The following is a 16138-nucleotide window of genomic DNA, read 5'->3' on the forward strand; positions in this document are numbered from 1 at the left end:
TCCCAGTGTTCGTTGCAACACTATGTACAATAGCCAAGACTTAGAAGCAACCTAAGTGTCCATCAACAAGGGAGTGGATAAAGATGTGGTACATACACACAATGGAATATTACTCAGCATAAAAGGAATGAAATAATGGCATTTGCAGCAACATGGATGGACATAGAAATTATCATGGTAAGTGGAGTTAGACAGTGAGACACAAACATCCTATGCTGTCACTTATATGTGGAATCTAAAAAAAGAATACAGTGAACTTATTTTCAGAACAGAAACTGAATCAGAGACTTTGAAAAACTTATGGTTACCAAAGAACAAAGGTTATTGGGGGGAGGGCTGGGCTGAGGGTTTGGCTTGGAAATGTTCTAAAATTAGTTTGTGATGATGGCCGTACCACTATAAATATAATGAAATTCATTGAATTTAAAAAATAAAATAAATGGAAAAAAGTAAAAATGTTGTTCCATTTCTTTTCTCTTGTCACTTTCAAGATTTTTCTTGGAGTTCCCATCATGGCTCAGTGGTTAACGAATCCGACTGGGAACCATGAGGTTGCAGGTTCTATCCTGGCCTTGCTCAGTGGGTTAAGGATCCGGCATTGCCGTGAGCTGTGGTGTAGGTCACAGACGCGGCTCAGATCCCGCATTGCTGTGGCTCTGGCGTAGGCTGACGGCTACAGCTCCAATTCGACCCCTAGCCTGGGAACCTCCACTGTCACGGGAGCGGCCCAAGAAATGGCAAAAAGACCAAAAAAAAATTTTTCTTTGTTGTTTGTGTTCAGCCATCTGATTAATATGCAAGTGTGCATGGATTTTTTTGTGGTTTATGAATTTGACTTTGCAGATTGATGCGTTTCTCAAATTTTGGGAAGTTTTCAGTTATTATTTTATATTTAAATATATTTTATTTTTCAGATCAGTGTAAGATTTACAACAAAATTCTGAGGAAGTTACAGAGATTTCCCATATCCCCCTTTCCCCCACACATACATAGCCTTTCCCCATTTGCAACATCACTCGACAGAATAGTGCATTTGATACAACTGATGAACCTACATTGACACACCATAATCACTCAAAGTCTACAGTTTACATTATGTTTCACTCTTGGTACTATACATTCTATAGATTTAGACAAATCGATAATCACATGTGTCCAACATTATGGTATTATACAGAATATTTTTACTGCCCTAAAATTTTGCCCTCTGCCTGTTAATCGCCCCCCCCTGCCCACCAACTCCTCTTGCAACTACTGATCATTTTAATATCAATATAGTTTTTCTTTTTCCATAAAGTTATATAGTTGGAACTATACAGTATGTAGCTTTTTCATATTGGCTTCTTTCACTTAGTAATATGCATTTAAGATTCCTCTATGTCTTTTATTGCTTGATAGCTCATTTATTTTTAGCACTAAATAATATTGCATAATATTTATCCATTCACTCCAGAAGAACATGATGATTGATTCCAAGTTTCGGCAAGTATCAGAAAAGCTGCTATAAACATCATGATCCAGGTTTTTATGCAGACATAAGATATTGACTCCCTTGGTTAAATACCTAGGGGTGTGATTGTTGGATCCTATGGTAAGAGCATGTTTCGTTTTCTAAGAAACTAATTGTCTTCTAAAGTGTCTGTACCATTTTTCATTTCCACCAGCAATGTATGAGTGTTTCTTTTGCTCTGCATATTTGCCAGCTTTGGTGTTCTCAGTGTTCCAGGTTTTGTCCATTACAGTGGCGGTATCCTGCTACTTTTTTAATTAGCACTTTCCTCATTATGTGATATGGAGAATCTTTTCATATGCTTATTTGTCATCTGCATGTCTTGTTTGGTGAAGTGTCTGTTAAGATCTTTGGCCCATTTGTCAATCTTGTTTTCTTGTCATTGAGTTTTAAGTATTTTTTGTATACTTTGGATAACAAATCTTTATCAGATGTGTCTTTTGCAAATATTTTCTCCCAATCTGTGGCTGGTTTTCTAATTCTCTTTATGTTACGTCTTGCAGAGCAGAAGTTTTTGATTTTGATCATGTTCAGCTTAAAATTATTTCATCGATAAATTATGTCTTTGGTGTTGTATTAAAAAAGTCATCACCCACCTCTCAAAATCAAATACCTCAGAATACACCTGACCAAGGAGGTAAAGGACTTATATGCTGAGAACTATAAAACTATAATCAAAGAAATCAAAGAAGATGTAAAGAAATGGAAAGATATTCCATGTTCATGGATTGGAAAAATCAATATTGTAAAAACGGCCATACTACCCAAAGCAATCTACAGATTCAATGCAATCCCAATAAAATTACCCATGACATTGTTCACAGAACTAGAACAAACAATCCAAACATTTATATGGAACCACAAAAGACCCAGAATCGCCAAAGCAATCCTGAGAAATAAAAACCAAGCAGGAGGCATAACTCTCCCAGACTTCAAGAAATATTACAAAGCCATAGTCATCACAACAGTGTGGTACTGGTATCAAAACAGACAGTCAGACCAATGGAACAGAATATAGAGAACCTGGAAATAAACCCTGACATCTATGGTCAATTAATCTTTGACAAGGGAGGCAAGAACATAAAATGGGAAAAAGAAAGTCTATTCAGCAAGCATTGCTGGGAAACCTGGACAGCTGCATGCAAAGCAATGAAATTAGAACACACCCTCACACCATGCACGAAAATAAACTCAAAATGGCTGAAAGACTTAAATATAAGACAGGACACCATCAAACTCCTGGAAGAGAACATAGGCAAAACACTCTCTGACATCAACATCATGAATATGTTCTCAGGTCATTCTCCCAAAGCAATAGAAACTAGAGCAAAAATAAACCCATGGGACCTCATCAAACTGAAAAGCTTTTGCACAGCAAAGGAAACCAAAAAGAAAACAAAAAGACAACTTACAGAATGGGAGAAAATAGTTTCAAGTGATGCAACCGACAAGGACTTAATCTCTAGAATATATAAGCAACTTACGCAACTCAATGGCAAAAAGCCAATCAATCAATGGAAAAATGGGCAAAAGACCTGAATAGACTATTCTCCAAGGAAGATATACAGATGGCCAACAAACACATGAAAAAGTGCTCAACATCGCTGATTATAAGAGAAATGCAAATCAAAACTCCCATGAGATACCACCTCACACCAGTCAGAATGGCCATCCTTAATAAGTCCACAAATAACAAGTGCTGGAGGGGCTGTGGAGAAAAGGGAACCCTCCTGCACCGCTGGTGGGAATGTAAACTGGTACAGCCACTATGGAGAACAGTTTGGAGATACCTTAGAAATCTATACATAGAACTTCCATATGACCCCACAATCCCACTCTTGGGCATATATCTGGACAAAACTCTACTTAAAAGAGACACATGCACCCGCATGTTCATTGCAGCACTATTCACAATAGCCAGGACATGGAAACAACCCAAATGTCCATTAACAGATGATTGGATTCGGAAGATGTGGTATATATATACACAATGGAATCCTACTCAGCCATAAAAAAGAATGACATAATGCCATTTGCAGCAACATGGATAGAACTAGAGAATCTCATACTGAGTGAAATGAGCCAGAAAGACAAAGACAAATACCATATGATATCACTTATACCTGGAATCTAATATCCAGCACAAATGAACATCTCCACAGAAAAGAAAATCATGGACTTGGAGAAGAGACTTGTGGCCGCCCAATGGGAGAGGGAGGGAGTGGGAGGGATCAGGTGCTTGGGCTTATCAGACACAACTTAGATTTACAAGGAGATCCTGCTGAGTAGCATTGAGAACTATGTCTAGATACTCATGTTGCAACAGAACAAAGAGTGGGGAAAAATGTATACATGTAAGGATAACTTGATCCCCTTGCTTTACAGTGGGGGAAAAAAAGGCATCACCATACCCAAGGACAACTAGATTTTCTCCTATGTTATATCCCCTAGAAGTTTATAGGTTTCTGTTTTACATTTAGGTTTGTGATCCATTTTGAGTTAATTTTGGGGAAGCGTGTAAAGTCTGTGTCTAGATTCATGGTTTTTTTTTTTGTTTGTTTTTGCATGTGGATGTTCAGTTGTTTCAGACTATCCTTGCTCCATTGTATTGCCTTTATTCCTTTGTTGAAGATCAGTGACTATATTTATGAGGATCTATTTCTTGGCTTTTTTTCTGTTCCATTGATCTGTTTGTTCTTTTGCCAAATAATAACACACTGTCATGATTACTGTATCATTATAGTAAGACCTGATGTCAGTGAAGTTTTCAAGTGTCAGTCCTCCAAGTTTTTCTTCAGTCTTTTGCCTCTCCATATAAACTTTAGAATCATTTTTTTTTGTTATTGATAAAGTAAGTAGCTGGTATTTTGATTGGCATTGCATCAAATCCGTAGATCATGTTGGAAACAACTGACATCTTGACCATATTCAGTTGTCTTACCCATGAACATGGAATAGGTCTTAATTTCCTTAGTTCTTTTAAAATCTTCATTTATTGGAATTTTGTAGTTTTCCTGATATAAATCTTATACATATTTTGTTAGATTTATATCTAAGTATTTCATTTATGGGGAGGGTAATGGAATTGGAATTGCATTTTTATTTCAAACTCCTCTTGTTCACTATTGGTTTATTGGAAATCAGTTGACTTATATATATTAACCTTGTATCCTGCATTCTTGCTGTAGTCATTTAGTTCAGGAGGGTTTTTTATTTTTTTGGTTGATTCTTTTGGATTTTCTACATGGATGATCACATCGTATGCAAATAGAAATAGTTTTATGTCTTTCTTCCCAACCTCTATAAATTTTATTTCCTTTTGTCACGTTATTGCATTAGCAGGCACTTCCAGTACAATTTTGAAAAGGTGTGGTGAGAGGAGATATTCTTGTCTTGTACCTGATCTTAGTGGGAAAGCTTTGAGTTTCTCATTCGTAAGTATGATGTGAACTATAGGTTTATTGGCAGAGAGTTTTTATCAAGCTGAGAAAATTTTCCTCTATTCCTAATTTACGGAGAGGTATTTTTTGTTTTTCTTTCTTCCTCCCTCTCTTTCTTTCTTCCTCTCTCTCTCTTTCTTTCTTTCTTTCTTTCTTTCTTTCTTCCTTCCTTCCTTCCTTCCTTCTTCCTTCCTTCCTTCCTTCTTTCCGTCCTTCTTTCCTCCTTCCTACCTTCCTTCCTTCCTTCCTTTCTTTCTTCCTTTCTTTCCTTCCCTCCATCCTTCCTTCCTTCCTTCCTTCCTTCCTTCCTTCCTTCCTTCCTTCCTTCCTTCCTTCTTTCCTTCCTTCCTTCCTTCCTTTCTTGCTGCACCCACAGCATATGGAAGTTCTCAGGCCAGGGATCCAATCCAAGACAAAGCTGTGACCTACACTGCACCTGTGGCAATACTGGATCCTTAATCCACTGCTCAGGGCCAGGGATCAAACCCAAGCCTCGGCAGTGACCTGAGTCGCTACCCAGATAACACCAGATCCTTAACCTGCTTCACCACAGTGGGAAGTCCTCTTTCCTTTTCTTTTCTTTTTTTTTTTTTTTTTTTTTTTTTTTTTTTTTTTTTTTGTTTTTTTTTTTTTTTATTTTTTTAGAGTCAGTCACATTTATTTCAGATTTTATCTCTACCATTGCCTGCTGCGTAGACTTGTACCCATCTTTTTTCTTTTTTTTTTTTTTTTTTTTTTTTTTTTTTTTTTTAATTTTATTTTCCCACTGTACAGCAAGGGGGTCAGGTTATCCTTACATGTATACATTACAATTACAGTTTTTCCCCCACCATTTCTTCTGTTGCAACATGAGTATCTAGACATAGTTCTCAATGCTATTCAGCGGGATCTCCTTGTAAATCTATTCTACGTTGTGACTGATAAGCCCAAGCTCCCGATCCCTCCCACTCCCTCCCCCTCCCATCAGGCAACCACAAGTCTCTTCTCCAAGTCCATGATTGATTTTCTTTTCTGAGGAGATGTTCATTTGTGCTGGATATTAGATTCCAGTTATAAGTGATATCATATGGTATTTGTCTTTGTCTTTCTGGCTCATTTCACTCAGTATGAGATTCTCTAGTTCCATCCATGTTGCTGCAAATGGCATGATGTCATCCTTTTTTATGGCTGAGTAGTATTCCATCGTGTATATATACCACATCTTCCGAATCCAATCCTCTGTCGATGGACATTTGGATTGTTTCCATGTCCTGGCTATTGTGAATAGGGCTGCAATGAACATGCGGGTGCATGTGTCTCTTTTAAGTAGAGCTTTGTCCGGATAGATGCCCAAGAGTGGGATTGCAGGGTCATATGGAAGTTCTATGTATAGATTTCTAAGGTATCTCCAAACTGTTCTCCATAGTGGCTGTACCAGTTTACATTCCCACCAACAGTGCAGGAGGGTTCCCTTTTCTCCACAGCCCCTCCAGCACTTGTTATTTGTGGATTTATTAATGATGGCCATTCTGACTGGTGTGAGGTGGTATCTCATGGTAGTTTTGATTTGCATTTCTCTTATAATCAGCGATGTTGAGCATTTTTTCATGTGTTTGTTGGCCATCTGTATATCTTCCTTGGAGAAATGTCTATTCAGGTCTTTTGCCCATTTTTCCATTGATTGATTGGTTTTTTTGCTGTTGAGTTGTATAAGTTGCTTGTATATTCTAGAGATTAAGCCCTTGTCAGTTGCATCATTTGAAACTATTTTCTCCCATTCTGTAAGTTGTCTTTTTGTTTTCTTTTGGGTTTCCTTTGCTGTGCAAAAGCTTTTCAGTTTGATGAGGTCCCATGGGTTTATTTGTGCTCTAATTTCTATTGCTTTGGGAGACTGACCTGAGAAAATATTCATGATGTTGATGTCAGAGAGTGTTTTGCCTATGTTTTCTTCTAGGAGTTTGATGGTGTCCTGTCGTATATTTAAGTCTTTCAGCCATTTGGAGTTTATTTTTGTGCATGGTGTGAGGGTGTGTTCTAGTTTCATTGCTTTGCATACAGCTGTCCAGGTTTCCCAGCAATGCTTGCTGAATAGACTTTCCTTTTCCCATTTGATGTTCTTGCCTCCCTTGTCAAAGATTAATTGACCATAGGTGTCAGGGTTAATTTCCAGATTCTCTATTCTGTTCCATTGGTCTGTCTGTCTGTTTTGATACCAGTACCACACTGTTTTGATGACTGTGGCTTTGTAGTATTTCTTGAAGTCTGGGAGAGTGATGCCTCCTGCTTGGTTTTTGTTTCTCAGGATTGCTTTGGCGATTCTGGGTCTTTTGTTGTTCCATATAAATGTTTGGATTGTTTGTTCTAGTTCTGTGAAAAATGTCATGGGTAATTTGATAGGGATTGCATTGAATCTGTAGATTGCTTTGGGTAGGATGGCCATTTTCACAATATTGATTTTTCCAATCCAGGAACATGGAATATCTTTCCATTTTTTTACATCTTCTTTGATTTCTTTGATTAAGGTTTTATAGTTCTCGGCATATAGGTCCTTTACCTCTTTGGTTAGGTGTATTCCGAGGTATTTGATTTTGTGAGGTACAATTTTAAAAGGTATCGTATTTTTGTATTCCTTTTCTAATGCTTCATTGCTGGTATACAGAAATGCAACTGACTTCTGAATGTTAATCTTATATCCTGCCACTTTGCTGAATTTATTAATCAGTTCAAGGAGTTTTGGGGTTGAGTCCTTAGGGTTTTCTAGGTATAGAATCATGTCATCTGCATACAGTGACAGTTTGATCTCTTCTCTTCCTATATGGATGCCTTTGATTTCTTTTGTTTGTCTAATTGCTGTGGCTAAGACTTCCAAAACTATGTTGAAGAGCAGTGGTGAGAGTGGGCATCCCTGTCTTGTTCCAGATTTGAGTGAGAAGGCTTTCAGTTTTTCCCCATTGAGGATCATATGATCATCTCAATAGATGCAGAAAAAGCATTTGACAAAGTTCAACATCCATTCATTATCAAGACCCTCGCCAAAGTGGGTATAGAGGGAACATTCCTGAATATAATCAAAGCCATTTATGATAAATCCTTTTCTTTTCTTTTTATTTTATTTTTTTATTTTTTTATTTTTTTTAATAATTTTTTTTTTATTTTCCCACTCTACAGCAAGGGGGTCAGGTTATCCTTACATGTATACATTACAATTACATTTTTCCCCCACCCTTTCTTCTGTTTTTTCTTTTCTTTTTAAAAAATCATGAATGGGTGTTGGATTTTTGTCAAGTGCTTTTTCTGTATCTATTGCTATGATTATGTAATTTTTCTTTTTTTGTCTCTTAATGTGATGGATTGCGTTATTTGATCTTTGCATGTTGAAGCAGCCTTGCAAACTGGGATAGATTCTGCTTGGTGGTGACATATAATTCTTTTTATACATTTTTGTCTTTTTTTTTTTTTTTTTTGCTTTTTCTTGGGCCACACCCGTGGCATATGGAGGTTCCCAGGCTAGGGGTCTAATAGGAGCTGTAGCAGCCGGCCTACCCCAGAGCCACAGTAACGCAGGATCCAAGCCACGTCTGTGACCTGCACCACAGCACACTGCAATGCCGAATCCTTAACCCAGGGATCAAACCTGCAACCTCATAGTTCCTGGTTGGATTCGTTAACCACTGAGTTATGATGGTAACTCCTATATTTTAAAAAAAGTTTTATTTTTTAATATTTTTAAATATTTTTAATATTTTGTTGATAAATTTGGTATGTAGTTTTATTTTTTTGTAATATCTTTGTAGGTTTTAGTACTAAGGTAATGCTAGCTTCATAAAACAATTTAGAAAGATTTCCCTCTGCTTCTGTCCTCTTAAAGAGATTATAGATGATTGGTATAATTTATTCCTTAAATGGTTGTTATCATTCACTAGTGAGCCCATCTGGGCCCAGTGCTTTCTGTGTTGGAAGGTTAATAACTTTTCATTCAGTTTCTTTAATGGATAGAGGCCTATTTAAATCATCTATTTCTGTTTGTGAGTTTTGGCAGATTATATCTTTCAAGGAATTTGCCCATTACATCTAGGTTATCAAATGTATGGTCATAGAGTTTTTCATTAGCATTCCTTTATTACCCTTTTAATTTCCTTTTAATTTCTATCTACTTAAGTGATTTACTTTCCAATTATGCTTTTCTCTTTTCTATAGATTCTTATGTCTTTTCTATTTAGACAAGGCCTTTCAACTATCTTTTAGGATAAGTTTAGTATTGCTGTATTCTTTTAGTTTTGGCTTTTCTGACAAATTCTTTATCTCTCCTTTTTAAAATAATAATCTTGGAGTTCCCATCGTGGCTCAGTGGTTAACATTAAACATAAGTTTATGGATTCAATCCCTGGCCTCGCTCAGTGGGTTATGGATCCAGCATTGCCATGTGCTGTGGTGTAGCTCGAAGACATGGCTCAGATCTGGTGTTGCTGTGACTCTGGCGACGGCCGGCAGCTACAGCTCTGATCAGACCCCTAGCCTGGGAACCTCCATATGCCATGGGTGTGGCCCTAGAAAATAGAAATAAAATAAAATAATAATCTTGCTGGGACCAGTGCTCCCCCCCACCCCGGAGGGATATGTTGCTGTGAAAGAAGAAAGGTTCTTGCACCCTAGTATAAGTGGTGTTCTGCCACATGAGAGCACATGCAAGGAACAAGGCTGTAATGGTGTGTCCTTCCTCTCTCCTCATGCACCTCCAAACAATGGCACCTGAAATCTAAGATGGCCAGGGTTTCCTGCATATACCCTCACATGCCGTCACACTAGACTCCAGTCCCTTCAGACTGTTTCTACACAGCCAGCCCAGCCCCAGCCCTCTCCCTAAGTCTGATCTCCAAAGCCCAAACTTCACACTCCAGCTCTTGCCTATACCAGTGGCCTCACGTCTCAGGCTGGGGAGTGTGGAGTGATGGCACATGACTGTCTGTGCAGGTCTACGTCTGTTCTGGCTGCTCAAAACAGTTGCTGCATTCTCCTCTGATGCTCTAGAACTATCCTTCTGTCCTAGCTGATCTCCCCATGGATGAAGGTATTTCCCAGGGTGCAAGAACATTTCTTCTTTCACAGCAACATCTCCCTCTGGGGGGAGGGGAGCACTGGTCCCATTCCAATTCCTTTCTCACTTTTTTTTTTCTTCTATATGGTTACATGTTCTTTCAGAAGCCTGAGGTCTTCTGTCAGCAGTCAATAGATTTTCTGTGAGAATTGTTCCATGCGTAGATGTAATTTTAATGTATTTGTGGGAGGAGGTGAGCTTCACATTCTCCTACTCTCCCATCTTGGAAGCCTCTCTCCTCTCAGTCTCCTTGGATTGCTTTGAATCTTCTTCTTCTTCTTCTTCAGTCTCCTTGGATTGCTTTGAATCTTCTTCTTCTTCTTCTTCTCCTTCTCCTTCTTCTTCTTCTTCTTCTTCTTCTTCTTCCTCTTCCTCCTCCTCCTCCTCCTCCTCCTTCTTCTTCTTCTTCTTCCTCCTCCTCCTCTTCTTCTTCTTCTTTCTTCCTTCCTCTTCCTCTTCTTCTTCTTCTTCCTTCTTCTTCTTCTTCTTCCTTCTTCTTCTTCTTCTTCTTCTTCTTCTTCTTCTTCTTCTTCTTCTTCTTCTTCTTCTTCTTCTTCTTCTTCTTCTTCTTCTTCTTCTTCTTCTTCTTCTTCTCCTTCTTCTTCTTCTTCTCCTTCTTCTCCTTCTTCTCCTTCTTCTCCTCTCTTCTTCTTCTTCTTCTTCTTCTTCTTCTTCCTTTCTTCTTCTTTCTTTTTGTTTTTTTTTTTTTAGGGCCACACCCATGGCATATGAGGTTCCCAGGCTAGGGGTCAACTTGGAGCTACAGCTGCTGGCCTACACCACAGCCATAGCAATGCTAGATCCGAGCCATGTCTGCAACCTACTCCACAGCTCATGGCAATGCTGGATCCTTAACCCACTGAGCAAGGCCAGAGATTGTACCTGTGTGGATACTGAATCTATACACTGATGACTCCCAAATTTATATATCTCTGCCTTGGCCCTCTCCACTAAACTCCAAACTTGTATATCTAACTGTACATTTGATATCTCCATTTTGGTATCTAGGAGGCATCTCAAAATGTGTTAAAAAAAAAAGCACTCTGTTTTTCCAACCTTAACCTGCTCCTCCCCCAACCTATCCCAATTATAAATTATGCCATTGTTCTGTTTCTCAGACAAGCAACATCTTTGAATTCTCTTTCCCACAAGCTCCACAAGCTCCTAATCCAACCCATCAGCAACATATATCAGTTCTACTTCAGACACTAGAAACTATGTGCCTCCTGTTGAAGACCCAACACTACCAATAAAATATTTTTGAGAGAAAATTAAACCCAGATCTGATCAAAACTTTAGATTAGCTATCAATTTACAATACAGAAGCTGACATATTTTATTTTTTATTTTTAAATGGAAAACAATCTGAAAAACTATATATATATATATATACAATTGAACTATTTACATATATACAATAGAACTATGTTTGTAATTGAACTATTAATATATATACAATTGAACTATTTCAATACTAATTGAAATATTAATTGAACTATTCAATATTAATTGAAATATTAATTGAGCTATTCAATATTTAATATTAATTGAACTATTAATATATATACAATTGAACTATTTTAAATTTTTTAAACTTTTTAATTTTTAAAAATTTTAAATTATTTTAATTGATGTATAGTTGCTTTACGATGTTCCATTAGTACTTTCAGGTGCACAACAAAGTGATATATATATATATATATATTCTTTTTTCAGATTCTTTTCCATTACATTTTATTACAAGATATTGAATATACTTCCCTGTGCTATACAGTAGGTCCTTGTTGTTTATGTATTTTATACATAGTAGTTTATATATGTTAATACCAAACTTTTAATTTATCCCTCCCCCCTTTCCCCTTTGGTGACCATAAGTTAGTTTTCTATGTCTGTGACTCTCTTTCTGTTTTGTAAATACGTTCATTTCTATCATTTTTATTAGATTCCACATATACATGATATGATGTTTGTTTTTTTCTGTCTGACTTCACTTAGTATGATAATCTCTAGGTCCATTCATGCTGCTTCAAATGGCATTATTTCATTCTTTTTTATGTCTGAGCAGTATTCCATTATATATATGTACCTCATCTTTTTTATCCATTCATTTGTCGGTGAACATTTAGATTACTTCCATGCCTTGGCTCAGAGAAATATTTTTATGACAAGGAGGCAATAAGCAAAGTTCAGGCTGTGAGAAACAACTCAATTTCTTCAACAAATAAACCTCAAAGTGAGGGAAGAGAGAAATGGAGAGGGAAATGTATCTATTAAAAGAGACTTAAGAAATGTTAAATGAATTGCAATGTGTTAACTTTGTTTTAATTTTGTTTTGAAAAAACTTAAAAAATATATATAAGACACTTGAAAATTTGAACACTGGCAAGATATTTGATGATATTAAAATTGTTCATTTTAAGATAATGGTTGTGAATTTAAAATTCTAAAATAAATATGAGTGAACTTCTAAGGTATTTGGGATTTGCTTCAAAATAATCCAAGTGGGGTTATAGAATAAATAAAATTGGGCATGAGTTGATAATTATTAAAGCTTGATAATGGTTACACAGAAGTTTCTTATACTATGAGATGTTTGTATATGTTGAAAATTTTCCACAATTCTAAATTAAGGGATAGGAAAGTTTATTTTGGCAGGTGAGAACTCTCCCTAATACCAAGTGTTGGCTTTGTTAGCATCTAGAAGCAGTTAAGGGATGTAGAAAGTAGAACGAATTTACTATATACACTATATGACTCTGGTCCTTGAATGAGCCACCCTGAGATGAAATACTCTAAGTATATTTTGGTCTAACTGTGATTTCTGAACCCTCAAGTGGTTACCATCCATTTGAAGGTTCTCTTTGTTCCTATTGTAGAGCAGATTTATGATTTCTGTTTCCTTCTTGCATGTCAACCAGCATCATTTGAGACAATGTCTGCTACTCATACCGGGTCTCTGAGTGACTCAGAGGAATAGAGTACCCACCCCACCCCCTGACATCAACCTATGATAGATATGTAGTGTCAGTGAAAAATGAACCTTTGTTATATTCAACTATTGAGATTTGGGAGTTTTCTATAGAAGTATAACCTAGCCTATTGTGACTGATCCAGACATATGGATAAATAGTTTTCTCATTGGCTATAACAAATTACCATACCCTGGGTAAGCTTAAACAACAGACATTTATTTGTCACACCTCTGGTGGCTGTAACTCAAAGATCAAGGTGCCAGAAGGTTTTGATTCTGATGAGGACCCTTTTTCTGCTTTGAAGAGGGCCATCTTCTCTGTGTGTTCTCACATAGAGGAGGGAGAGAGATTGTGCTCCTTGCTCTCTTCTTATAAGGGCACTAATCCCACTGTGAGGACCCCACTCTCATGACATCATCTAAATACAATTACTTCCAAAAGACCCCACTTCCAATGCCATCATATTGGAAATTTGGTCTTCAACATATGGATTTGGTGGAGTGGGACACACAAACATTCATCTATAACAGAATATAAGAGTGGTTTGTGAGCCAGTGATTAAGAAAATTAATTAAAAGACTATGTGAGGAGCAGCTGGGCTACCCATGCCTCATGCAAATGTCCCCATGCAGACAGACATTCTGATAGCCACAGAGCCAGTGACTGAGTGAAAATCAGAGGCTTAATTTCTAAAGAAATTTAATTCTCTGAATGGAGCAAGAGTTTCTCCATTCTGGTGCTCTGTGGAAACTAGAGAAACAGAATAAAGACTTCCTTATATTGGTCCCTGGAAAGATCCTGGCGTGTCTGCTTGCTCCATATCTACAAAAGGTGAAACCTACTAGGCAATATACCTCACACATATACATAGAACGTAGACTTCTTTCCCATTCAAGGTAGAGGCTTTTGGGGGAATATATACCTAGTTATCTCTGCTCTTTATTTTAATCACCTTAGATCTCTTTATTTTAATCACCTTAGATCTTATTTTAATCACCTAGTTATCTCTGCTCTTTATTTTAATCACCTTAGATCTCTTTATTTTAATCACCTTAGACCTAGTTATCTCTGCTCTTTATTTTAATCACCTTAGAACTATGAGTGGACAACCAAGGATTATCTGATATTTAAGGGAAAAAAACACAAAGTAGAAGTTCTCAAATGAAAAAATAGAACAAATGGATATATAGATAGATAGATAGATAGATATAGATAGATATAGGATATATATATATATATATAAGATATATACAGGATATATATTATATATATATAAAATGGATATACATATATGTGTGTGTGTGTGTGTATGTGTATATATATATACAGAGAGAGAGAGAGTACATTCAAGGAATATAACTTTATAACTTAAATGTACACTGAGATTCAGGAATATATTAAATTGATAAAGCAAGAATAAGCTGACATAACAAAAGAGCAATCATGAATGAGACAGACTTGGAAATTAAAATAATACTATATATTTGTATTATAATACTATATCATTTGTATTATAAATTTATAACATAAACTCAGGGAACATGGAGCAAAAACACAAAAAGCTAAAAAATAAGAGAAAAAATTAGAACATGGAGAATAAATCTAGTAGGTTTAACTTTACTTTGAGCTTTTTGTTGTTTCCTGAGGTAGGCTTGTATTGCTATAAATTTCCCTCTTAGAACAGTTTTTGCTGCATCCCATAGGTTTTGGAGTGTTGTATCTTTGTTGTCATTTGCTTCTAGATATTTTTAATTTCCTCTGATTTCATCAGTGATCCTTTGGTTGTTAAGTAGCATGTTGTTTAGTTTCCACATGTTTGTGTTTTTTGCAGTTTTTTTTCTTGGTGATGATTTCCAGTCATATAGTGTTGTTGTCGGAAAAGATGCTTGATATGATTTCAATTTTCTTAAAGTTACTCAGGCTTGATTTATGGCCCAGAATGTGATCAATCCTAGAGAATGTTCTATGTGTACTTGAGAAGACTGTATATTCTGTTGCTTTTGGATGGAATGCCATATAAATATCTTTAAGTCTATCTGGTCTAATACTTCATTCAGGGCCTATGTTTCCTTGTTGATTTTCTGTCTAGATCTGTCCATTGCTGTAAGCGGGGTGTTAAAGTCCACTGCTATTATTGTGTTATTGTCAATTTCTCCATTTAAGGTTGCTAGAAGTTTTATATATTGAGGTGATCCTATGTTGGGTGCATATATATTTACAATTATTATATCTTCTTCTTGGATTGATCCTTTGATCATTATGTGATGACCTTCCTTGTCTCTTATAATATTCTTTATTTTAAGGTCTATTTTGTCTAATATGAGTACTGCTACTCCAGCTTTCTTTTGATTCCTGTTTGCATGGAATATTTTCTTCTATCCTCTCACTTTCAATTTGTATGTGTCCCTAGACGTGAAGTGGGTCTCTTGAAGACAGCATATATATGGATCTTGTTTTTGTATCCATTCAGCCAGTCTATGTCTTTTTGTTGGGGCATTTAGTCCATTAACATTTAAGGTAATTCTTGATATGTATGTTCTTATTGCCATTTTATTAACTGTTTTGAATTTGTTTTTGTTGCTATTTTTTCTTCCCTTCTTCTCTTGTTCTCTACTCTTGTGGTTTGATGACTATCTTTTGTGTTATATTTGAGTTGATTTTTCTTATTTGTGTGTATATCAACTGCAGATTTTTGGTTTGCAGTTACCCTGAAGTTTTGATATAGGAGTCTATATATACATGCACGAGATTGTTTTAAGTGGTTGTTCTCTTAATTGCAAGTTCATCTCCAGTGTACCATCCTCTACTCATGATTTCTGATATTGGTAGCATATTTGTGTGTGGATGATTTCCTACCTTTACTACACATATGACTTTACTGGTGATCCTTGTCATTTGTTGTATTTTTGTTTCTAGCTGTGGCCTTTTCTTTTCTGCCTAGAGGAGTTCCTTTAGCATTTGTTATAAAGCTGGATTAGTGGTGCTGAATTCTCTTAGCTTTCACTTATCTGTGAAGGTTTTGATTTCTCCTTCAAATATGATTGAGAGCCTTGCTGGGTAAAGTAATCTTGGTTGAAAGTTTTTTCCTTTCATCACATTAAGTATATCATGCCACTCCCTTCTGGCCTGCAGAGTTTTTGCT

Source organism: Sus scrofa, chromosome X (assembly GCF_054392235.1).
Source record: "Sus scrofa isolate SSC_HxYL_T2T_F1_AM1 chromosome X, Sscrofa_HxYL_maternal_Yorkshire_Landrace_v2.0, whole genome shotgun sequence".
NCBI classification, from domain to species: Eukaryota; Metazoa; Chordata; class Mammalia; order Artiodactyla; family Suidae; genus Sus; species Sus scrofa.